At 44.2% G+C, this 25737-nt stretch overlaps 1 pseudogene; it reads right to left on the bottom strand.

Annotated features, from left to right (window-relative positions):
• Window positions 1-25737, bottom strand: part of LOC109895219 (serine/threonine-protein kinase 33-like) — a 62531-nt pseudogene that overhangs the window by 32162 nt on the left and 4632 nt on the right.

Genomic DNA, 25737 nt, shown 5'->3' on the forward strand with positions numbered 1-25737 from the left:
TGGAGGTGTAGAGAAGTTCCATCAGGGTTCAGAATGGTCCTTGTTGTGCTGTTAGAATGTTACCCTTACATCCTGGGTGATTACTGTCTCTGACAATGAGAGGACAGAAGTATCTTTCTCTCTACCTGCAGGGCTGAAATACCCTGTAGTTTAAAAGGCTAGTTCACACTATTTTATGGTAGACTGTCACCCAGCTATTGTATGCTATGGGACATTTCTGCAAGAGTGATTCACTCTCTTTTCATGTTGATCGACCTATCAGTCATAGTAATGCATAAGCCGTCTGAGTTTGTGTGCAATGTGGCGCTGTGTTATATGATAAATGAATGTAAAGATGCAAGACTAAACACACACACACACACACACACACACACACACACACACACACTGCAGTCTGTTTGATTGTGCCTACACCACAAAGACAAGCTCTATTATAATAGCTGTGCTATTGATTGTGCATAACTCACTTTGTCTGATTATGATTACAGTTGAATGTTGACTTTCCCCGTGCAATGAATTCATTGTAATAATGCCAGTCTTGTTGGCTTGTATGATCTATGATTCATCAATACTATTGATTCTCCCAAAGTTCATCCATCCATAAGTGACTGGCATATCAATGTTTTACATAAAAAGATTGAGTAGAGGCAATCTGCATGTCAGCAAAATGTCTCTTTAATTGAGCCTGGCCAACGTTATTGTCCCTTAAGGAAGTTGTGACTGTTTTCTAAACAGGACAGGGACACACGGCAGCAGTCACATGGGACATGGTTAACATTACGAAGGACAAGCGCATTGACAGAAAATAGCTCTAATGCTAGAAGTGCCACTCTGTTTCCAATCCAATGTACACGTGATGTGATGCATTGTCGTGCACAGCAGGTAACAGTGTGCTCTGCATGGCGATACTTGTTCTATTCTATTCTCCCGAAGAACAGCTTACGAACATAAAGTAATGACAGGAGAAAATGTGTTTGATGGTTTCTGAACAATAGAGGGTATACAATAATAACATTCCACACCAGCACTTCAGCACTGCTAGGGCTAATTGGAAAGAGGCGTGAGAATCTGTGAATAAAAAGTCACAATGTTCCGTCTGATTTGGTGTGTGCGTGCGCTTGTATCAGTGTGGGTGTGTATCTGGACATTGCTCGGGTGGTGGATAGTGCTGTTGTGACAGTGGGCTGCCCTCAGAGGTCTGTGGATATCCAGTGTAAATCCAGCCCAGGGGAGCTGTGAAAAAGCTAATAATACGTTATTGCAGTAGAGATCCTTCCTGTCGCCTCTCCATCACCACACCAGTGCCACCCTACACATGGACCACAGCGGGATAATGGCCAATAATGTGGAGCAGCAGAGAGTGAGAAGTCCAATCACACTGGCCGCTGAGTGGTGTGAGAGAGCCGGGGTCGAGAGAGGGAGAGAGGGCTGAGGTAGAGAGAGGACCCGGGGTAGAGAGAGGACCGGGGTAGAGAGAGGACTGGGGTAGAGAGAGGACTGGGGTAGAGAGAGGACAGGGGTAGAGAGAGGGCTGGCGTAGAGAGAAGACTGGGGTAGAGAGAGGACTGGGGTAGAGAGAGGACTGGCGTAGAGAGAAGACTGGGGTAGAGAGAGGACTGGGGTAGAGAGAGGACTGGCGTAGAGAGAAGACTGGGGTAGAGAGAGGACTGGGGTAGAGAGAGGACTGGGGTAGAGAGAGGACTGGGGTAGAGAGAGGACTGGTGTAGAGAGAGGACTGGTGTAGAGAGAAGACTGGGGTAGAGAGAGGACTGGCATAGAGAGAAGACTGGGTAGAGAGAGGACTGGGGTAGAGAGAGGACTGGCGTAGAGAGAAGACTGGGGTAGAGAGAGGACTGGCGTAGAGAGAAGACTGGGGTAGAGAGAGGACTGGCGTAGAGAGAAGACTGGGGTAGAGAGAGGACTGGCGTAGAGAGAGGACTGGGGTAGAGAGAGGACTGGCGTAGAGAGAAGACTGGGGTAGAGAGAGGACTGGCGTAGAGAGAGGACTAGGGTAGAAAGAGGACTGGGGTAGAGAGAAGACTGGGGTAGAGAGAGGACTGGGGTAGAGAGAGGACTGAGGTAGAGAGAGGACTGGGGTAGAGAAAGGACTGGGGTAGAGAGAGAGAGAGAGAGAATACTGGGGTAGAGAGAATACTGGGGTAGAGAGAGAGAGAGAGTGAATACTGGGGTAGAGAGAGATAGAGAGAGGACTGGGGTAGAGAGAATACTGGGGTACAGAGAATACTGGGGTAGAGAGAGAGAGAGAATACTGGGGTAGAGTGAATACTGGGGTAGAGAGAGATAGAGAGAGGACTGGGGTGGAGTGAATACTGGGGTAGAGAGAGGACTGGGGTAGAGTGAATACTGGGGTAGAGAGAGAATACTGGGGTAGAGAGAGATAGAGAGAGGACTGGGGTAGAGTTAATACTGGGGTAGAGAGAATACTGGGGTAGAGTGAATACTGGGGTAGAGAGAGGACCGGGGTAGAGAGAGGACCGGGGTAGAGAGAGGACTTGGGTAGAGAGAGGACTGGGGTAGAGAGAGGACTGGGGTAGAGAGAGGACCGGGGTAGAGAGAGTACTGGGGTAGAGAGAGAACTGGGGTAGAGAGAAGACTGGGGTAGAGAGAGGACAGGGGTAGAGATAATACTGGGGTAGAGAGAATACTGGGGTAGAGATAATACTGGGGTAGAGAGAATACTGAATACTGTACATACCAGCTCGTTGAACAATCATACATTTTCACCCACTTTTTGGGGGGAGAATATAAATATTTGTTTAACCCAAATGCCTTTAGCAGTCATTCAGTGCTCTTAACTGCTATGGTAATTACACATACTTTTGGAATTGAGGGTCAATTTGGACAGAGCAAAGGTTTTTTTAGTTCAAATGAGTCTCAAGCCCTTCATAGTGTGTGTATGTTACATGAAAGGCATTGCCTAATTATTTCACCATGCCTTTTTATTCATATTTAATGTAGATTAATTTTACCCCCAAAAAACAGTCATTAGTGAGAGTTGGCTAGAGATACTATAAACAGTCATTAGTGAGAGTTGGCTGGAGATACTATAAACAGTCATTAGTGAGAGTTGGCTAGAGACACTATAAACAGTCATTAGTGAGAGTTGGCTAGAGATACTATAAACAGTCATTAGTGAGAGTTGGCTGGAGATACTATAAACAGTCATTAGTGAGAGTTGGCTAGAGATACTGTAAACAGTCATTAGTGAGAGTTGGCTAGAGACACTGTAAACAGTCATTAGTGAGAGTTGGCTGGAGATACTGTAAACAGTCATTAGTGAGAGTTGGCTAGATATACTATAAACAGTCATTAGTGAGAGTTGGCTGGAGATACTATAAACAGTCATTAGTGAGAGTTGGCTAGAGACACTATAAACAGTCATTAGTGAGAGTTGGCTAGAGACACTATAAACAGTCATTAGTGAGAGTTGGCTAGAGACACTATAAACAGTCATTAGTGAGAGTTGGCTAGAGACACTGTAAACAGTCATTAGTGAGAGTTGGCTGGAGATACTATAAAAAGTCATTAGTGAGAGTTGGCTAGAGACACTGTAAACAGTCATTAGTGAGAGTGTCATGCCCTGGTCTAAGTATTTTGTGTTTTTCTTCATGTATTGGGTCAGGCCAGGGTGTGGCATGGAGTTTTTGTATTGTGGTGTGTTTTGTCTTGGACTTTTGGTGTGTATGTATTTGGGATTGTAGCTAGTGGGGTTTTCTAGCTAAGTCTATGGCTTTCTGGAGTGATTCTCAATCAGAGGCAGGTGCTTATCGTTGTCTCTGATTGGGAACCATATTTAGGCAGCCATATTCTTTGAGTTTGTTGTGGGTGATTGTCCTATTTGTCTTGATGTCCTTGTTTATGTTAGTTGACACAAGTATAGGCTGTTTTCGGTTTTCGTTTCGTTTATTGTTTTTGTAGTGTTCGTGTTTAGTCGTGTTTTACGTTTGTTTAAATAAACATGGATCGCAATCGACACGCTGCAGTTTGGTCCGACTCTCCTTCACCACACTTAGAAAACCGTTACAGAGAGTTGGCTAGAGATACTATAAAAAGTCAGTCGTGAGAGTTGGCTAGATATACTATAAACAGTCATTAGTGAGAGTTGGCTAGATATACTATAAACAGTCATTAGTGAGAGTTGGCTGGAGATACTATAAACAGTCAGTAGTGAGAGTTGGCTAGATATACTATAAACAGTCATTAGTGTGACTTGGCTGGAGATACTATAAACAGTCATGAGTGAGAGTTGGCTAGAGCTACTATAAACAGTCATTAGTGAGAGTTGGCTGGAGATACTATAAACAGTCATTAGTGAGAGTTGGCTAGAGATACTATAAACAGTCATTAGTGAGAGTTGGCTAGAGATACTATAAACAGTAATTAGTGAGAGTTGGCTAGAGATACTATAAACAGTCATTAGTGAGAGTTGGCTAGATATACTATAAACAGTCATGAGTGAGAGTTGGCTAGAGATACTATAAACAGTCATTAGTGAGAGTTGGCTGGAGATACTATAAACAGTCATTAGTGAGAGTTGGCTAGAGATACTATAAACAGTCATTAGTGAGAGTTGGCTAGATATACTATGAACAGTCATTAGTGAGAGTTGGCTAGAGATAGTATAAACAGTCATTAGTGAGAGTTGGCTAGAGATACTATAAACAGTCATTAGTGAGAGTTGGCTAGAGATACTGTAAACAGTCATTAGTGAGAGTTGGCTAGATATACTATAAACAGTCATGAGTGAGAGTTGGCTAGAGATACTATAAACAGTCATTAGTGAGAGTTGGCTGGAGAAACTATAAACAGTCATTAGTGAGAGTTGGCTAGAGATACTGTAAACAGTCATTAGTGAGAGTTGGCTAGATATACTATAAACAGTCATGAGTGAGAGTTGGCTAGAGACACTATAAACAGTCATTAGTGAGAGTTGGCTGGAGATACTGTAAACAGTCATTAGTGAGAGTTGGCTAGAGATACTATAAACAGTCATTAGTGAGAGTTGGCTAGAGATACCATAAACAGTCATTAGTGAGAGTTGGCTGGAGATACTATAAACAGTCATTAGTGAGAGTTGGCTGGAGATACTATAAACAGTCATTAGTGAGAGTTGGCTGGAGATACTATAAACAGTCATTAGTGAGAGTTGGCTGGAGATACTATAAACAGTCATTAGTGAGAGTTGGCTAGAGATACCATAAACAGTCATTAGTGAGAGTTGGCTAGAGATACTATAAACAGTCATTAGTGAGAGTTGGCTAGAGATACTGTAAACAGTCATTAGTGAGAGTTGGCTAGATATACTATAAACAGTCATGAGTGAGAGTTGGCTAGAGATACTATAAACAGTCATTAGTGAGAGTTGGCTGGAGAAACTATAAACAGTCATTAGTGAGAGTTGGCTAGAGATACTGTAAACAGTCATTAGTGAGAGTTGGCTAGATATACTATAAACAGTCATGAGTGAGAGTTGGCTAGAGACACTATAAACAGTCATTAGTGAGAGTTGGCTGGAGATACTGTAAACAGTCATTAGTGAGAGTTGGCTAGAGATACTATAAACAGTCATTAGTGAGAGTTGGCTAGAGATACCATAAACAGTCATTAGTGAGAGTTGGCTGGAGATACTATAAACAGTCATTAGTGAGAGTTGGCTGGAGATACTATAAACAGTCATTAGTGAGAGTTGGCTAGAGATACCATAAACAGTCATTAGTGAGAGTTGGCTGGAGATACTATAAACAGTCATTAGTGAGAGTTGGCTGGAGATACTGTAAACAGTCATTAGTGAGAGTTGGCTAGAGATACTATAAACAGTCATTAGTGAGAGTTGGCTGGAGATACCATAAACAGTCATTAGTGAGAGTTGGCTGGAGATACTATAAACAGTCATTAGTGAGAGTTGGCTGGAGATACTATAAACAGTCATTAGTGAGAGTTGGCTGGAGATACTATAAACAGTCATTAGTGAGAGTTGGCTGGAGATACTATAAACAGTCATTAATGAGAGTTGGCTGGAGATACCATAAACAGTCATTAATGAGAGTTGGCTGGAGATACTATAAACGGGTAGATTTGTTGTTAGGGTGTTTATACTTCACAAAGAGAATGTAAAATGGTGATATCTGGAAGTGACTTCAGGCTTACTCTGAGTAGAATTCCTGTATACACTCTTATTTACACTCTATTCTTCTTCTGCCTGTTTTGTTTACAACAAAGTTTCCTAAAAACAGCCCTCAGAACATAAATAATAAGTCCATTTTCAAACCTAAACATATTAAATATTCTTCCTTTGATCGACCAAATGTTTTAGTTTTATTTTCAGCACGGTTTACAGTGACACATTTCCCTCTAGACCAGTTGGAAAACATTACAAACAAGTACAACATAAAACAAGCAATAACAAAATACTACAATGGCTCCAAACTGTAGCATTGGGGACAAGGCTGTGGCATTGGGGACAAGGCTGTGGCTAGGGCTCGGTCCCCCTGGTGCCCAGTAGAATGTTCATCCTCACAGTTGACACTAGGGCCATGAGGTCAGAGGTGGCTACTTAAAATAACGATACATGTTAAACATTGCACACATAATCCATACCCTGTACGTTACCGGGTTTACAAATAATAATAATAATATTTTTTACAGAATAGATCTCTGAAAAATGATGTGACAGAAGCAATCAATAAAGAAGTCCCATTAGCTGCATCCTACAGTACATTGACTGAAATCTACCAATTCTTCAACTTTTGAGAAAATACTGTCAGTAACTTGACAAATGTAGAAGACACAACAACAAGAATGACCACGTGTGAATCTCCAAGTGAGATATTGGATAGGAGACTGTTCTGATTGTTGTTCTTGTTGTACTGAGGGGCACAAGGGGCATTTTATTTTCTGTCCGATAATTGAATTTCTTCCCCTCTGCTGTGCCAACTTATGTTTTGGTGCGTAACCAGGGGCCTAGTGGTTTTCTGAGCCTCGCAGGAACAATTCCTATTATTTACTTGACTGTGACCCCGTATCGAGACCCCGAAAGTCTCTCATTCTCCAGGAATCCACTCCTAAAGCGAACATCTAATGGTGCCTTGTGTTTTTACTGGACTGTAATGAATGTTCCCATTCCACTGAAGGTGATGGAGGCGATTTTCCTATGATATGACTGATTGCATCTGGCACACTCCATTTCACTATCTCCCTGCTTTCCAGGCACTCCTGCGGTCAGCCGGGGCTACAGGGAGGAAACTGAAGACCCACTTTAGTAATACACCCTCTCAATGCATTGCCAAACCACCATGCCGCCGAGGTGACTACAGAATTACGTGCTCCAAATAAATTGATTCATACTTGCAGAAATGTGTCAAATGACCTTTCCGCCACTCATTACACACGGTGCACATTACGCCAGAGAAATGCTCCTTGTTTGGGTCCTTTGTCTCACCTCCGCTCTGCCACCTCTAGGGGGAATGGTAATTAATTGAAATCATTTCCATGTGTAAGGTTGTGCAGGTCCCTCTTCGCCGTGTGTCAATGGGTCGATAGGTATTTGGAGCGTACAGTGGAGGTGATAAGACCTGCAGTCACACTGTGTTAAATGATTGCCAAAGCACCGTAAAAAAGCCAACTCAAGGGCAGAGGAGTTTGAGGAGAGGCAGAGGCTCTGTCCTTAGCCGATGACATTCCCACAGCGGTGGCGATGGTCAGTACCCGCAGAAATGGAAATATTTCGGATCATTCAAGGCTGGGCACATTTTTCATTTGGACTTTTTTTTCTCCAATTATTTAAAGGTTGTCTGTGAGAATCGAACAGTCTCCTTGGAGGTGGTATCATCCTGGTTGACTGAATGTAGGGAGAGTATTTTACCCAGCCTGCTCTTTGCAGAAATGGAAAGAACTTTTGAAATGAAGGGTTTATCCTGATCAGAGGCTGGCTGCCAGAGAGAGCTGTGACTTTAAGAGGGGCCCATACATGCTGTTGATTAGTTTTACTGAGTGGATATGCAGAGACCAATAAATTAAATATGAATAAATTAAAAATGTACTCTAGCAGAAAATTGCTTGGAAAACAACCACCTCCCCATTAAAATATGTATAGTAATGCCTTTTATGTGCTGTAACTTGGGATTAGATATCACTGTAAATTAACACGCCATCCAACCGTTGTCGAGAACCTTTCACTTTTAACAAGGACATATAAAAAAGGCATTTACTCTAGTGTGTTCACTAATTCATTTGATATTCAAATGAGCGTATGTATTATAATTGCAAATATCCCAAATAAGAGTAGTTTAAAAAAGAAATAGTGTCAACAAAGATTGATGAGGCTTGCTTTGAAATTGCCATCTGTCTCAAATGTTTCCTTGAGGTGTGGTTTTTACGCCTTTCTTCTTTAGAAATCCAACCCACTGCTGTGACATCATGGTTTCCCCTCCTCCTTTATCATTTTGAATAAGTTTGTTTTGGTAAAATGGTTGCGTTGTAACACAGCAAGGGAGGACTGCAATGCAAACATTGAAGGGGATCAGGGACCTCAGCATGTGTGATGAGCTCCTACAGATAACGTCTCTGAAATGTTTCCATGACATTGTAGCTGCGTTACCTCATTAGCACAATGTCACGGCAGCAGAGAGGTGTGGTGTGAGGGAGGATGTTGTGTTTGGGGAGTGGATGGGGGGCTCAGCTGCAGGTATCGGGTCTCTGTAGATGAGCTGATTAATTAAAGGGAGCTCTATTAAGGTTATTGAGATGCAGCCCCCACCCCCTCCACCCTCATCTCTGCCTGGCAGTGAATAAAAGGGGCTCTAGCAGGGGGGGCAGGGGAGGGATGCATCCTCTCCTCCTTTGACATTAGCGGTCCTGCACCCCCCCCCCCCCCCCCCCCCCCCCCCCCCCCCCCCAAGAGTCTCACCACAGGTGCCATCTCCTCACCCCACCCTTCCACAGTGACACACTCTCTCCAGGCTGCAAAAGGGGCTGCAGGTTTTTAATCCCTCCACTCGGGAGGCTGCTCGCACCCTCCCCCTGCTCCCATCTGTCAGGAGCACCACTGGAGATGGGGGCAGAGGGCGCATCCCTGGTTCCATCCCGCCGAATTTCTAATTTCCTTTGCCTCCATGCCTTGTCGCAAACTCACACCCCTAACCTAGCCCCCATACCGCCCTGTTCTGTGCACTCTCCTTCTCCCTCTCTGTACTTCTGCAAAATCTGATAGAAGTTTGGTGCATCAAGCAAAAAAAGCTTGTTTAATACATAAATGGATAATACTGCTGCATATGAAGACATCAGACAACCAGTTTTCCTCCGTGTTTTTCAATCTCTTTAAATGTTTTCTTCCCTGAGGTCTGTAGATGCACACACTTACTGCAGGTCACATTCCACAAATCAATTTGGAGATTTTTTCCCATCTATATTGAATTAAAAGTCTGGCACAAGAAAATGAGGACCATATGCTGAAATCCCATCTCTGCCTCTGACAACGCATTAGCCATACAGGAGGTTGTCTAAACAGACCTTATGCAAATTCAGTTCACAGGTCTAAAGGGAGGAGGGGTTTACAAACTGAATGAATCATTGTTATCTTCAATGCTTTTTTTCTCAGATCAGTGGATTATGCTGGGCGAAAACGTCCCTCTCAACATGCTATTTTCCTTAAATGAATCATCGAGACATCACAGCAAACATGCAGTTATTCATCACTGACAACTTACATACACCATCATAATTATTTAATGGCTCAATCAATCACACACGTATACGGCTGCATTCACACATGAAACCAGATAGCAGGCCATTCTAGCCAGCATCCACCTGTCAATTCTAGAAATGAACTCTGGAATCCACTACAGCTCCATCTGGTGCTTACATAAGTAGTATCAAGTAAATTGCAAATGTAATCCCACAATATTACAGTTTGGTGTTTTCCCATTTCCTTTTGCCCTTCATTTTTATTGATAATATACACTGAGTATACAAAACATTAAGGACACCTGCTCTTTCCAAGACACACTGACCAGATGAAAGCTATGATCCCTTGATGTCACTTGGTAAATCCACTTCAGTGTAGGGTAAAGAAGGATTTTTAAACCTTGTGTGTGCCATAGGGTGAATGGGCAAGACAAAATATTGAAGTGCCTTTGAACGGGGTATGGTAGTAAGTGGCAGGCCCACCGGTTTGTCTCAAGAACTGCAAAACTGCTGGGTTTTTCACGCTCAACAGTTTCCTGTGTGTATCAAGAATGGTCCACCACCCAAAGAACCTCCAGCCAACTTGACACAACTGTGGGAAGCATTGGAGTCAATATGGGCCAGCATCCCTGTGGAACACTTTCAACACCTTGTGGAGTCCATGCCCCCCAACTCAATATTAGGAAGGTATACTTAGTGAATACTATATGGGGTTATATCCTTCCTGTTTGGCCCCGGGGGTGTCCTCGGATGGGGCCACAGTGTCTCCTGACCCCTCCTGTCTCAGCCTCCAGTATTTATGCTGCAGTAGTTTATGTGTCGGGGGGCTAGGGTCAGTTTGTTATATCTGGAGTACCTCTCCTGTCCTATTCGGTGTCCTGTGTGAATCTAAGTGTGTGTTCTCTAATTCTCTCTTTCTCTCTTTCTTTCTCTCTCTCTCTCGGAGGACCTGAGCCCTAGGACCATGCCCCAGGACTACCTGACATGATGACTCCTTGCTGTCCCCAGTCCACCTGGCCGTGCTGCTGCTCCAGTTTCAACTGTTCTGCCTTATTATCATTTGACCATGCTGGTCATTTATGAACATTTGAACATCTTGGCCATGCTCTGTTATAATCTCCACCCGGCACAGCCAGAAGAGGACTGGCCACCCCACATATGCTCTCTCTAATTCTCTCTTTCTTTCTCTCTCTCGGAGGACCTGAGCCCTAGGACCATGCCCCAGGACTACCTGACATGATGACTCCTTGCTGTCCCCAGTCCACCTGACCGTGCTGCTGCTCCAGTTTCAACTGTTCTGCCTTATTATACGACCATGCTGGTCATTTATGAACATTTGAACATCTTGGCCATGTTCTGTTATAATCTCCACCCGGCACAGCCAGAAGAGGACTGGCCACCCCACATAGCCTGGTTCCTCTCTGGGTTTCTTCCTAGGTTTTGGCCTTTCTAGGGAGTTTTTCCTAGCCACCGTGCTTCTACACCTGCAATGCTTGCTGTTTGGGGTTTTAGGCTGGGTTTCTGTACAGCACTTTGAGATATCAGCTGATGTACGAAGGGCTATATAAATACATTTGATTTGATTTGATAAAATATATATAATTTGTCATTCACTCTGTGCTCCCATGAAGCATTTTTTTTTTTTTTTGAAAGTTGTGTATCAAAACTAGGCTCTAAAACAACCTTTCCCTCCTGTAGCCAGTCATTCATCGCGGCATGCGGAACCATCCACCAGGCCAGGAAAGGCAAGCATGCCTACCTGGACAAGGCACTGGCAGCCTTTGATTAAAGGGTGCTATTTACAGTTTAAAGGCCAATCGCCAAAAAAGGAAAAATGTGCCATGTGCATCACTTCAAAAGAGCTAATCCAACCACCACACACATACACACAGAGAGAGAAAGCCTCTGTTCAATCCGTGCTCCACTGTCTGCACACATTCACTTCAAGATGCAAATGGGTGGATTTGAAATACAGCCTCTGTGGGTTCTGCTTGACTACTTTAATGTTGTATCTATGCTGGGGATTATTCTCTCTACAGCAGAAAGACCTGTGATTGAATGGCAGAGCCCTCAAAGTAGCTCCTGCTGCTTTCAATGGCCTCCCAAACGAGATTAGAGCCATGGTTGCCCTCAGTCCCAATCCCCTGCATTTTGATGGCGTGTAACCAGCCTGTGTGCCACTGGTGGTCTGTATAGACACCAAGAGGGTCAACTGCATTCTGATGGTGCGTAACCAGCCTGTGTGCCACTGGTGGTCTGTATAGACACCAAGAGGGTCAACTGCATTCTGATGGTGTGTAACCAGCCTGTGTGCCACTGGTGGTCTGTATAGACACCAAGAGGGTCAACTGCATTCTGATGGTGTGTAACCAGCCTGTGTGCCACTGGTGGTCTGTATAGACACCAAGAGGGTCAACTGCATTCTGATGGCGTGTAACCAGCCTGTGTGCCACTGGTGGTCTGTATAGACACCAAGAGGGTCAACTGCATTTTGATGGCGTGTTACCAGCCTGTGTGCCACTGGCGGTCTGTATAGACACCAAGAGGGTCAACTGCAATTTGAGACTTTAGAAAGTGTGAGGTCGAAACAGAATAACAGAAAAGTTATCACAAAATCAGAACAAAAAATATATACTTTTTTATTATGTTTATTGAACACAAAATAATGGAGTTTCTGTACATTAGTTCCTTCTCATAATGCTTGGCAATCATCCTTAAATCATCCTAAGAACAGCTCAATGAAAATAATAAACAGCAGACAAGCTTGCACCCCTGGACTACTAATGAATGTTGGACTAGTTTTATGTTAATGACATTTGTGGGGAAAAACAAAGCACTTTGAAGATCTTTCATACCAAATTTGCCCGTTAGGATACTGAAAGAAATAGAAAAGTATACTTTTACAGTGCGAAGAAAACACTAACAGCTACACAACCCAGTGAACCACTAATAAATCATGAATTAAACCCAACGGAATAAATAAGAGAGATGAACACTCCCTTTGAGTTTCCCCATCTACTTTTTAATGAGTGTATTTTGAAACGACTCAGACTGTCAGTGAGTTTGATATGGAAAATGCAGACAAAGTATGTAACTAAGCATAACAGAAACGACAGGTAACCTAAGAGGTCAGTAGAGACGCAACAGGGATAGTTTGAACAACAGGAATCAGGTGCGTTACAGTGAAATCGTTGCTAGGTCTTTGTGGGCCTCTGCCTTCCTTGGACCGGCCGCTGGTTTGGGAGCTGGCCCCACTGGGGAAGAGGTTGGGCGGGTCTCACTCTTGTCCTGTGGGTTGAGACGATTTGCACTCGACTGCCTGGAGAGTTTGCCACCTGTATGGGACTGCAAAGATAAGATACTCACATTCATCTCACACAAGGCCAACACAACAGGTTCACCTCTACAGAACAACATCTACTGGATCTGTCACTAGCTCAGCTCACCTTCTAGGTAAATCTGTCACCATCTAGTGGTGAGTGAATATCAACAGCACCAACATGATGGCCAAAAAGCATTAAAACGCCCACACTAGTAGAAATCCACTTTTTTTGAGCTGAAAGACAATTGCCAGAGCTTACTCTTGATGTTGCACAACGATTGAAGTCAATAATTCATTGTTTTAGGTCAAAGTATAATATATTTGGGCTTGAAGTGACAAACCCAAAGTTGCCCACTTCGTGCAAATGACGTGTCTTTTCCTATGAAATGACATGCACGTTCTTCTTAGCATACGTTTCGTTTCAGAGCTGGGTTTATTTGAATGGTACCACCCACCAGCATGGCATTGTTAATTAATCATAAACACCTGCAAAGTTTGCGAGTTGCGACTGAGCTGAGAAATATAATAGATCATTTATGAAAGATGCCCAAACTGGAGATAACAAGGCTCTTACTTGTCTCTTCGCGCTCTAGCATCTCCTTGTGGTGCGCCGGGCACCTGCAGGCTGACTTCACCCGATGATATGATGTGTAGTCCTCCCATTACAACTCAGGAAACCTTGCAGTTTATTAGGCTACATGATGATCAATGCTTGATTGCCATTTGACAAGTAAAAATATTCTCGCTCTTATCATGTAGACTAGACATGGTATTATTTTCATAGTATACTAGATAGTATTTTAGTTGCGTCTTTACTATATTTAACTCTTATTTTATTTGTATTTAATGTAATATCTTATGTTGTTCTTGTCTATTACTGTTTTGTACTTTGTCATGCATTTAATTTTTATGTGGACCCCAGGAAGAGTAGCTGCTGCTGCATGTGCATTAGCTAATGGGTATCCTAATAAACTAGACAACCCGCACAGCCTCCCCACACTATCTGCAAGCTGTTGGCTTGAGCGCAGGTGCCAAACACAAAGTTGGCACATTTGCTATTTTACACAAAGGTTTTTGTGACAAAAGTATTGGTAGAGTTGGAAATGAGATGGAAACACTTCAAATTTTAGATTTTTAATAGGCCATTCCAAGACATTTAAATATTTCCCCTTAAACCACTCAAGTGTTGCTTTAGCAGTATACTTAGGGTCATTGTCCTGCTGGAAGGTGCACCTCCGTCCCAGTCTCAAATCTCTGGAAGACAAACAGGTTTCCCTCAAGAATTTCCCTGTATTTAGCGCCATACATCATTCCTTCAATTCTGACCAGTTTCTCAGTCCCTGACGATGAAAAACATCCCCACAGCATGATGCTGCCACCACGCTCCGCTTCACTGTGTTCTCGGGGTGATGAGAGGTGTTGGGTTTTTGCCAGACATAGCGTTTTCCTTGATGGCCAAAAAGCTCAATTTTAGCCTCATCTGACCAGAGTACCTTTTTCCATATGTTTGGAGAGTCTCCCATATGCCTTTTGGCGAACACCAAACGTGTTTATTGTTTTCTTTAAAAGCTCTTAAGGATACGCCCCTTTCCCCCCCCCAAAGAAATCGCCTTAAATGACATACCCAAATCTAACTGCCTGTAGCAAGGATATGCATATTCTTGTTACCATTTGAAAGGAAACACTTACGTTTGTGGAAATGTGAAAGGAATGTAGTAGAATATAACACAATAGATCTGGTAAAAGATAATACAAAGAAGAAGAAAAAAAACTTATTTTGTATTTTTTTGTATCATCATCTTTGAAATGCAAGAGAAAAGCCATAATGTATTATTCCAGCCCAGGTGTAATTTAGATGTAGTGTATGTGCAAAGTTTTAGACTGGTCCAATGAACCATTGCATTTCTGTTCAAAAGTATGACTGCCCAAATGTGCCTAATTTGTTTATTCATAACTTTATGTTCAAAATTGTGCACTCTCCTCAAACAATAGCATGGTATTCTTTCACTATAATAGCCTCCTACCAATATCAGATATGTCTATGTCCTGGGAAATGTTATGGTTACTCACAACCTCATGCTAATCGCATTAACCTACGTTAGCCCAACCATCCCGTGGAAGGGACATTGATCCCGAAGAAGTTATGGCTTTTTTCTGGCCCCTCTTCCGTAAAGCCCAGCTCTGTGGAGTGTACGGCTTAAAGTGGTCTTATGGACAGATACTCCAATCTCCTCTGTGGAGCTTTGCAGCTCCTTCAGGGTTATCTTTGGTCTCTTTGTTGCCGCTCTGATTAATGCCCTCCTTGCCTGGTCCGTGTATTTTGGTGGGCGGCCCTCTCTTGGCAGGTTTGTTGTGGTGCCATATTCTTTCCATTTTTTTACAACAGATTTAATGGTACTCAGTGGGATGTTCAAAGTTTCTGATATTTTTTTATAACCCAACCCTGATCTGTACTTCTCCACAACTTTGTCCCTTACCTGTTTGGAGAGCTCCTTGGTCTTCATGGTGCCGCTTGCTTAGGGGTGTCCCAGACTCTGGGGCCTTTCAGAACAGGTGTATAAATATACAGAGATCCTGTGACACTTAAATAAAGTACACCTATGTGCAATCTAACTAATTATGTGACTTCTGAAGGTATTTGGTTGCACCAGATCTTATTTAGGGGCTTCATAGCAAAGGGGGTGAATACATATGCATGCACCACTTTTCCATTTTGTAGAATTTTTTGAAAACATTTTTTTTTTTTTTTTCACCAATTTGGACTATTTTGTGTATGTCCATTGCATAAAATCCAAATAAAAATCGATTTAAATTACAGATTGTAATGCAACAAAATAGGAAAATGCCAAGGGGCTTGAATACTTTCGCAAGGCACTGTAGCTAGTGATTGTCAATTAGCCTATGTCAGCAAAGCAGTTTCTCTCTGGCCAATGGCAAAACGAGTAGAATTGCATGAAATTAGTTATAAAATTGCAAAATCTTCTCTCCGCTCCATGGCAAAATGTGTTTAATTTAAGCAAACTTGCTTTATGGATGCGAGTACACAAACCCAGCAACTGCGGCCCCTCATGATGAGTTCAGATTTTTTGTGGCCCTAACCCTCAAAGTTGCCCATCCTTGTCCTACATGCTTATGACAAATCCATCTCCAGAACCAGCCATAGCCTAGCTGGCTAATCTTTTGAACAACAGATAACATTAGCTAGCTAGATAAAGTTAGCATGCTAGCTAGCTAGACTGACAGCCGTCAGAACCCTGCTTGTTGCTTTTCCCCACTCCACGTGGAAATCACCACAATGGTCCCACCCCCAATTCATTAATATGTATTAGCAGCCTATGTTATTTTTCGGAGGTGGTACCTAAACGACAATTTCCGCTATAGGACAGGAATTACGTTGAAATAGGGGTGGCATTGCCCTCTGGTGGGGGCCTTTAAAACTAAAAGCATTTTCTTTAACAAATCAACCCATTTAGAGTCAGACCTTATACATTCCAGGCTGTTTTGTGAAGACAAATAGAGATTTAGCTTGGCTTAATATAAAATACATGAATTAATGGCCCGTGTGACAAATTTGAAAAACAATTGCACGATGAAGAGTTGTAATCATCTTTATTGCATCAATATCAGAAAAAAATGTCTAAACTGTCAAAATATCTAATGGTAGCCTAATTCCTAGTGTTGTGAGAAGAGGACTTTGCAGACAGACTGCTAAACGACTGACCTGTGAAGTAGGGGGACTGAGGGAGTTGCAGACCTTCACAGCAGAGCCGTTGGTTTTCAGTCCATTGGACGATGAGGCAGCAACCTTCTTCCTCTGTCTCTGCAGTGGATTACAGAGATATCGGGGGGGGGGGGGGTTGAATAACCCTAAATATTGTAGAGCGCCTGAACCGCTGGGTGATAACTCCCATGCTTTAAGTATAGCTACGCAACAGAGACCTAGTCTTTAGTCAAAAACAAGATCATTACATAAGCTAATTGATGTGGAAGGGAAACGGAAGATTGTATACCAGTGTGTAACTGAAACAGCTCACTTGCTAAGGCTAATTTTAAACCGGAGCTTGAGTCGTGTGAAAGAGGTTATTTTGAACCTAATACCTATGAAGTGGCAGGTCATGATGGCGTGACTGAGTTGTGTGTACAGTATGTGTGGTAACTGTGTACTACAGTACCTGTTTAGTGGGGGTGGTGGGTTTGCTGCTGCTACCGTCTGTGTCTCCCTCATAGCTGAGCTCAGCAATGTTCCTGCGGTTACTGTGCGCTGAAGCCACCCTGGGCTCCGGCCTTACCTGGTCCTCCAGCCTGGCCCCACCCTCCACCCCTGTTCTCAGGCCTAATCCTAGGTTCCAGTGTTACTGTATGCTCTGATCCTTCCCCGTCCTCCAGTGTTGCCCTGGGCTCCAGAGTCAGGCTGTCCTGGGAGCAGCTGACAGAGAGCTCGTTCAGCACGTCACTGACCACCTCGCTCTCCTCCTCACTCTCCACCTCCTCTGGGTCATCCCGGTACAGACGCATCATCTCCAGCACGTTGTTGGGTGTGGCCAAAGTGTTGGTGTCACCCTGTAAGACACAGTACCACTACCTAATGTTAGATCCCCTCTAAAGGGTTAATATCACCACACTGCAATCAAACCCATAAACCAGGCTGTGGGATACCAATTCCCAATCCCATCATGCAGCAATACCAGAGAGAGTCCTTCCTGTACTCATTATTGTTAATGTGAAATGTAGCTGGGTAGATCAGCCCCTTACCGTGGGGTTATCCAGCAGGTTATCCAGTTATCCAGCATAGATCAGTCCCTTATCCAGGGGTTATCCAGCAGCTCATTGGCTGTGATGCAAAGGGGGGGGTTCAACTTTCAGGAGGCAACTCAACACTTTTTTGGCTGGTGAGATAAAAATGGGACAGTCAGTACGCTATGTTAAAGTCATGTAATAATAACCATTGTAAGAAGGACCTATCAGCTCAACCTGGATGTGGTCAAGTACCATGTGTCCTTAGAGTTCCATATCACCAGAGATGTTACAAATAGAAGTCAGAGAGGTTGAGAAGCAGTGCTACTGTATGTCACCTGCATCACTGATAGAGTCCCAGATGGGTCCGACAAAGTGGAGTTCTCCCTTCTTGATCATCTCAAAGAGTCTTTCCTCATGGCGATGAATGGAGGCAGACCCGTCAGTCACACAGCCTACGGGGAGCCAGACCCGTCAGTCACACAGCCTACGGGGAGGCAGACCCGTCAGTCACACAGCCTACGGGGAGGCAGACCCATCAGTCACACAGCCTACGGGGAGGCAGACCCGTCAGTCACACAGCCTACGGGGAGGCAGACCCGTCAGTCACACAGCCTACGGGGAGGCAGACCCGTCAGTCACACAGCCTACGGGGAGGCAGACCCGTCAGTCACACAGCCTACGGGGAGGCAGACCCGTCAGTCACACAGCCTACGGGGAGGCAGACCCGTCAGTCACACAGCCTACGGGGAGGCAGACCCGTCAGTCACACAGCCTACGGGGAGGCAGACCCGTCAGTCACACAGCCTACGGGGAGGCAGACCCGTCAGTCACACAGCCTACGGGGAGGCAGACCCGTCAGTCACACAGCCTACGGGGAGGCAGACCCGTCAGTCACACAGCCTACGGGGAGGCAGACCCGTCAGTCACACAGCCTACGGGGAGGCAGACCCGTCAGTCACACAGCCTACGGGGAAGCAGACCCGTCAGTCACACAGCCTACGGGGAAGCAGACCCGTCAGTCACACAGCCTACAGGGAGGCAGTCCTGTCAGTCACACAGCCTACAGGGAGGCAGTCCGGTCAGTCACACAGGCTACGAGGAGGCAGACCGGTCAGTCACACAGGCTTCTAAAACTATACTACTAGTTGATCGGTCACTGGGCGAACTGTACACAGTATAGGAAAAGCTGCGAGAGGGAGAGACACAGACAGACCAGAAAGACAGGCAGTGATAAAGGAGGGATGGGTGGGTGCATTGCTTACAGCATGTACATGATGACCCCAATACTCCACACATCACACTGCTGACTGTACTCATGAGCACTGATCACCTCAGGAGCTGAAACAGAGAGGAGAGGACCGGTTTTAACAGGACTACTCTAATATGATGTGATCTTTGTGTGTAGGAGCTGAGCGTGTCAGTCTTACCCATGTAGATAGGAGTCCCACAGGTGGCTTTCAGCATGTTCTCACTGCCAACACCCCCCTTCTTCACTGACAACCCAAGTCTGTCACCTGGGAGGAGAGAGGGCCGACAGCAGACACTGATACACACGCAGGCCTACAGCATGTATCCATCTCATATCAAATCCTTTCTTGTTGGTGTTATTTATCAGACAAAACAAGATTTACTTGAAGAGCAACAATAACTGGGTCTCTCTATGTTAGATGAATAACAAATACGAGCTGTACATGCTGTATGGTCTCATGTAGTAAATAATGGCAGGCAGGAGAAATACAACAGGAGAAAATATCCAGGAGAGATGACCTCCTCCTGACAGATAAAAGCCTTTTATACCGTGCCAGAACAACGCTGTCTTTCAGCAGTGTGTGTGTGTGATTTATGCTGCCGCTCTGCCTTGTTTGAGCCCACGCTCCAGGTATCTGCTTCAGCCTGTGCTCCGTCAATGCACACAACATGCTGGGCCCAGGTGGTAATTTGTCTTAAAAGATGCTCTTGATTCACCCTTTTGTACGGCGTGATATAAAGGGGAACCAAAGGGGGGTCTGTCATAATGAGGTAGCATTTAAAACCATTTAGGGGGAGAGTGGGAGAAAAAAAAACAATCAGCAGCCTGTCCTTAAGTCCCCACAGACTGCCTGGATGAGAAACAGCAGTGAAAGTTTTCCAGTTTGTGTCACCGTCTCACCTTGATATTGATCATGTCATTATCAACACCATGATGATAACTCTTCACTAGAATGTTCTCCAGTTTCAGGTCTCGGTGAACTATGTCTGAAATACGAAAATTAAACCACCTTTACTATGAGAAGAACCAACCATAATGGCTTTCAAAAGGCCTTTAGCAGAGAGGACAAGTATGATGGTTAAAAGCAGTTAAAGGCTAAATCTACAATGAGTAATTGTCCCCCACAATGAAATCGGGGAAGGGACTGTGGATCTGTCTCAATACATCATCTCAGACAGCACTGGATGATTTTGACTAAACTTGGGTGAATGATGTGTCTTACCATAAAGATCCGGCATTCACGAAATGACACTGATTGGCTCAAGGCTATAGTAATTAATTGAAATGTGAGTCATACCAGAGAGGAAGAAGCGAAGCGAGAGGGATAAGTGGACCCAAAATCAGTCTTCTCCAACAGGTGGTGTTTAAAAAAAGAAAATGCTCACCAAGTAAGAAGTTTTTGTATGGAGGTCAATGAGTGTCAAATTCTGTGACATAAAATGGAATGGCTTTTTTGCTATGTGTGGCTTATTTGATCTAATATAAGTTTTGTTCTGCTTAGGTTGTTGCAAGTGTACTGATATAAGTAGGACACGTGACATCCCCGCATCATTCGTGGGGGACAACATGTTTAGTGTTGCCTTGTTTTCAACAGGTGACATCTCCACAACCTTAATCAATCATGGATGTCATCGAGCATTCCACTGGGAATAAGTTTGATTCACTGAGGAAGAGAGGGGTTCTGCCCCAGCTGAAGTCCCAGAGATTGTGACAAGAACAGCTACTTTATCCTCAGGAAAACCATGAGCGTCTTGCTAAATTCAAGCAATCCCTATGACAAATCTCTAGATATCAACCTCATTTTAAAAATGGTGAGCCACAAAGTCTCAGTGGTCATTAAAGGAGATGTGCAGAATGGAGCAGAGGATTCGGAGACGTTTGAGAGAGTTATAAAGGTTCCATTAGATGCTACTGCTAGATTGACTTGATGGGATGGAAAATAAAGTGTCTCTGCACACATATTAGTTTTTGAGAAGTTCTCTCCCCTGGAGATCAGCTCGGTTAAAGGGATTTTGGGAGAGGGGCGGAGCATGCTGACCTCTAATATATTGTTTCCTCTGCTCTAATGTTCATGTAGATTGAGCTCAGGAAGATATGGACTAAATAAAGACTCCGGGATGTACAGCAGTGGATGAACCTCTATATGTATATAGTAACAACAGCATGGTGAAGAACTAATAGTACAATGAACAAATGGTTCACAGAATTCATAGTAATATTCCATGGGACCAAATCGTTCTGTGCAAAATGAATGTATCATATCAATGTCTTTACTAAACAAATGTGTCATATTTACTGTTCAAGAAGTAATGAATGTAAATGTTCATGCTGCTTATAAAGACAATTCCTCCACATTTTTACCTCATATTCATCATCTCCAGCACCAAACCAGTGTCTACATATCTGAAAACAGAGCGTTTATATTTCTTTCTACAAAACGTAGTGGTGCACCGTTTTCATATATGTACACACTGCTATTGTGATGGAGACAATGAAAATGTGGTTGAAAAGTGGTGGAATTGCCCTTTAAGGCCACTACCTGTCACAGTCACTGCTAACCTTTAGCATCACATCCCCACTGGTATCATTAGTCGCCATAGAAGTGCGGCACGACAGCGCAGAGGGACTCTTAGTGTGAAAACACACCTATTAATCTGTATTCCTCCCCAGCTCGTTGTAAATGAGTCATTAGCCCCATGTAATGGTGTCTCATTGCCAAGCAACGTCCTAAATTACCTCTAACTAGAGATTTCACCATCAGCAGGGGGAAAAACAGCATCTTCAAATAAACCCCTCAGACTCAATTAAAAGGGCTACCGTTTTTGCCTGGCAGTTGTTCATTATTATCTCATTATTAGAATAAGCCAGGTTCTATAATGACTGGGAGCCATAACGTGGTGTCATCTCCCTGATTATCACACGTCAATGAGGCCAAAGCAATTTGACTCGTTTGAGTACGATGTGACCGTGATATCACCAATTTGCACATTGTCCCCGCACACAATTTACTCATACAACACATTGTCTGTACTGTTTGCATTAATGTTGGAATGATTTAATCAGTGCACCTAGATTAGTTTGTTATGTTTCATAAAGGTCAAAGAAGGCATAGTCTGATATTCTGCCTCTTACCCTTCATTTATTGTTCCTTGAAATAAAGTTTCACCGTGTAAAATGTTCAAATGTAGATCCTTGTAACGGTGTGAAACCTATAACTTTAGTCAGTCATATTACCCTTCTTATGCAGGTAGACGATGGCCTCAGCCAGGCTGTTGATGATGTGCCTGGTCTCCTCCTCTGTGAAGCGTGTGTTCTTCTGAAGGAGCTCCTTCAGCTCCCCTCCCTCACACAGCTCAGTAACCAGATCCATCCTCTGGACACAAAGCACAGCACACAGACTGATAATGGCCCCCACAAATAGATCTGACCGGCCTCGCTCTCATTCATGGTGCTTACGCAATCGTCTGCACGCAGACTACTGAGATATTGACTCCATTACTTCTAAGAAAGCATCCCTTACCTTTTGTGTTTCAAAGACTTCCTCCAGATGTATTATGTGTGCATGGTTCACACGTTTCAGGATGCTCACTTCCCGTTCCAACAGTTTGACACCTGAACTTCCAGCCTGCATGGAGGGAAGAAGCTGAGTGAGTGCACTGAGGTGTGGGGCTGTTCTAGTAGCCATTAGACTGACTTTATAGTGTCTCTTTTCATCACTGCAGTCAACAAGCTGCCCATGGGAAACACTAATGCACTCACCTTCTCTTTGTTCACCTTCTTAATAGCCCATTTCTTCCTCGTCTCGTTGTGGGTGGCTTCACAGACGACCCCAAAGCTACCTTGACCTAATTTCCTCCCAAATGAGCATATTTGCTATGGGGATAACAGAGGAACCATTAACAGAAAGGCAACCCACATCTGCTCTGTCAACTCAGTAAAACCATTCACAAGGAAATTTACCCTCAGCTTATGGGCTTGTTTGAGTATACGAGCTCGGATTTATTTCCCTGCTTCTATTGCAACATTATCTCAAGACCTGAATCCTAAAGTGGACCTTAATTTTCGAGCACTCAAAAAAGGAAAGTTTGCCCGTCTCTGGAGTTGCAGAATATAGTATTTCTAATCAAGTTACAAATGATTAAGTTGCTGCCGCAGTTCATTCAATCTCAGGTCTAATTAACTTGATCATTATCTCTGCGCATGCAAGGCTGAGCACTGGCTGCGGCAGATTTGGCAGAGAGAGCATCCGAAGCCCCGAGAGAGGGGGTGGAATCAGGAGCAAACTGGTGCAGATGGAGGCAGTATAGAGGTCAGCCGGTGTCACGTTCGTAATAAGGACCGGTGTCACGCCCTGACCTTAGTATTCTTTGTTTGCTTTATTATTTTGGTTAGGTCAGGGTGTGACGAGGGTGATATGTGTGTTTTTGTCTCATCTAGGGTGTTTGTACTGTCTAGGGTTTTTTGTAGATTTATGGGGTTGTTTCCATCTAGGTGTTTATATAGGTCTATGGTTGCCTAGATTGGTTCTCAATTAGAGGCAGGTGTTTATTGTTGTCTCTGATTAGGAACCATATTTAGGCAGCCATATTCTTTGGGTATTTTGTGGGTGATTGTTTCCTGTGTCAGTGTTTGTGCCACATGGGACTGTTTTGTTTCCATTTCACTTTGTATTTGTATTATGTTCAGTCTTTTCTATTAAAACATGGACTCTTACCACGCTGCGTATTGGTCCGATCCTTGCTACACCTCTTCAGATGAAGAGGAGGAAATCCGTTACAACGGGACCAAGATGCAGCGTGTGTGTGAAGTCCCACATCTTTATTTCGGTGAAACTTCAAAACAATAAACCAACAACGAAACGTGAAAGTAGTGGTGCACAAACAATATCCCACAAACACAGGTGTGAAAAATGGCTACCTAAATATGATCCCCAATTAGAGGCAACGATTACCAGCTGCCTCTAATTGGGAACCATACAAAACACCAACATAGAAATGTTGAGCTAGAACACCCCCTAGTCACACCCTGACCTACTACACCATAGAGAACCAAGGGCTCTCTATGGTCTGGGCGTGACAGCCGGGGAGGGGTAGAGGGTGGTACTAGTGGCCCAGGACAAGGGGGGGGTGGTATCTGGGAATAAACATGGATGTTTATTATCCGGCGCCGACAGAGATGGCCGCCTCGCTTCGCGTTCCTAGGAAACTATGCAGTTTTTTGTTTTTTTTACGTGTTATTTCTTACATTAGTACCCCAGGTCATCTTAGGTTTCATTACATACAGTCGAGAAGAACTACTGAATATAAGATCAGCGTCAACTCACCATCAGTACGACCAAGAATATGTTTTTCGCGACGCGGATCCTGTGATCCTATGCAGCGACCCAAAAAAACGACTCCGAAAGAGAGGGAAACGAGGCGGTCTTCTGGTCAGACTCCGGAGACGGGCACACCGTGCACCACTCCCTAGCATTCTTCTTGCCAATGTCCAGTCTCTTGACAACAAGGTTGATGAAATCCGAGCAAGGGTAGCATTCCAGAGGGACATCAGAGACTGTAACGTTCTTTGCTTCACGGAAACGTGGCTCACCGGAGAGACGCTATCCGAAGCGGTGCAGCCAACGGGTTTCTCCACGCATCGCGCCGACAGAAACAAACATCTTTCTGTTAAGAAGAGGGGTGGGGGCGTATGCCTTATGGCCAACGTGACATGGTGTGATGAAAGAAACATACAGGAACTCAAATCCTTCTATTCACCTGATTTAGAATTCCTCACAATCAAATGTAGACCGCATTATCTACCAAGAGAATTCTCTTCGATTATAATCACAGCCGTATATATCCCCCCCCAAGCAGACACATCGATGGCTCTGAACGAACTTTATTTAACTCTCTGCAAACTGGAAACGATTTATCCGGAGGCTGCATTCATTGTAGCTGGGGATTTTAACAAGGCTAATCTGAAAACAAGACTCCCTAAATTTTATCAGCATATCGATTGCGCAACCAGGGGTGGAAAGACCTTGGATCATTGTTACTCTAACTTCCGCAATGCATATAAGGCCCTGCCCCGCCCCCCTTTCGGAAAAGCTGACCACCACTCCATTTTGTTGATCCCTGTCTACAGACAGAAACTAAAACAAGAGGCTCCCACGCTGAGGTCTGTCCAACGCTGGTCCGACCAAGCTGACTCCACACTCCAAGACTCCTTCCATCACGTGGACTGGGAGATGTTTCGTATTGCGTCAGATAACAACATTGACGAATACGCTGATTCGGTGTGCGAGTTCATTAGAACGTGCGTTGAAGATGTCGTTCCCATAGCAACGATTAAAACATTCCCTAACCAGAAACCGTGGATTGATGGCAGCATTCGTGTGAAACTGAAAGCGCGAACCACTGCTTTTAATCAGGGCAAGGTGTCTGGTAACATGACCGAATACAAACAGTGCAGCTATTCCCTCCGCAAGGCTATCAAACAAGCTAAGCGCCAGTACAGAGACAAAGTAGAATCTCAATTCAACGGCTCAGACACAAGAGGCATGTGGCAGGGTCTACAGTCAACCACGGACTACAGGAAGAAATCCAGCCCAGTCACGGACCAGGATGTCTTGCTCCCAGGCAGACTAAATAACTTTTTTGCCCGCTTTGAGGACAATACTGTGCCACTGACACGGCCTGCAACGAAAACATGCGGTCTCTCCTTCACTGCAGCCGAGGTGAGTAAG

Source organism: Oncorhynchus kisutch, linkage group LG8, assembly GCF_002021735.2.
Source record: "Oncorhynchus kisutch isolate 150728-3 linkage group LG8, Okis_V2, whole genome shotgun sequence".
Classification (NCBI taxonomy): domain Eukaryota; kingdom Metazoa; phylum Chordata; class Actinopteri; order Salmoniformes; family Salmonidae; genus Oncorhynchus; species Oncorhynchus kisutch.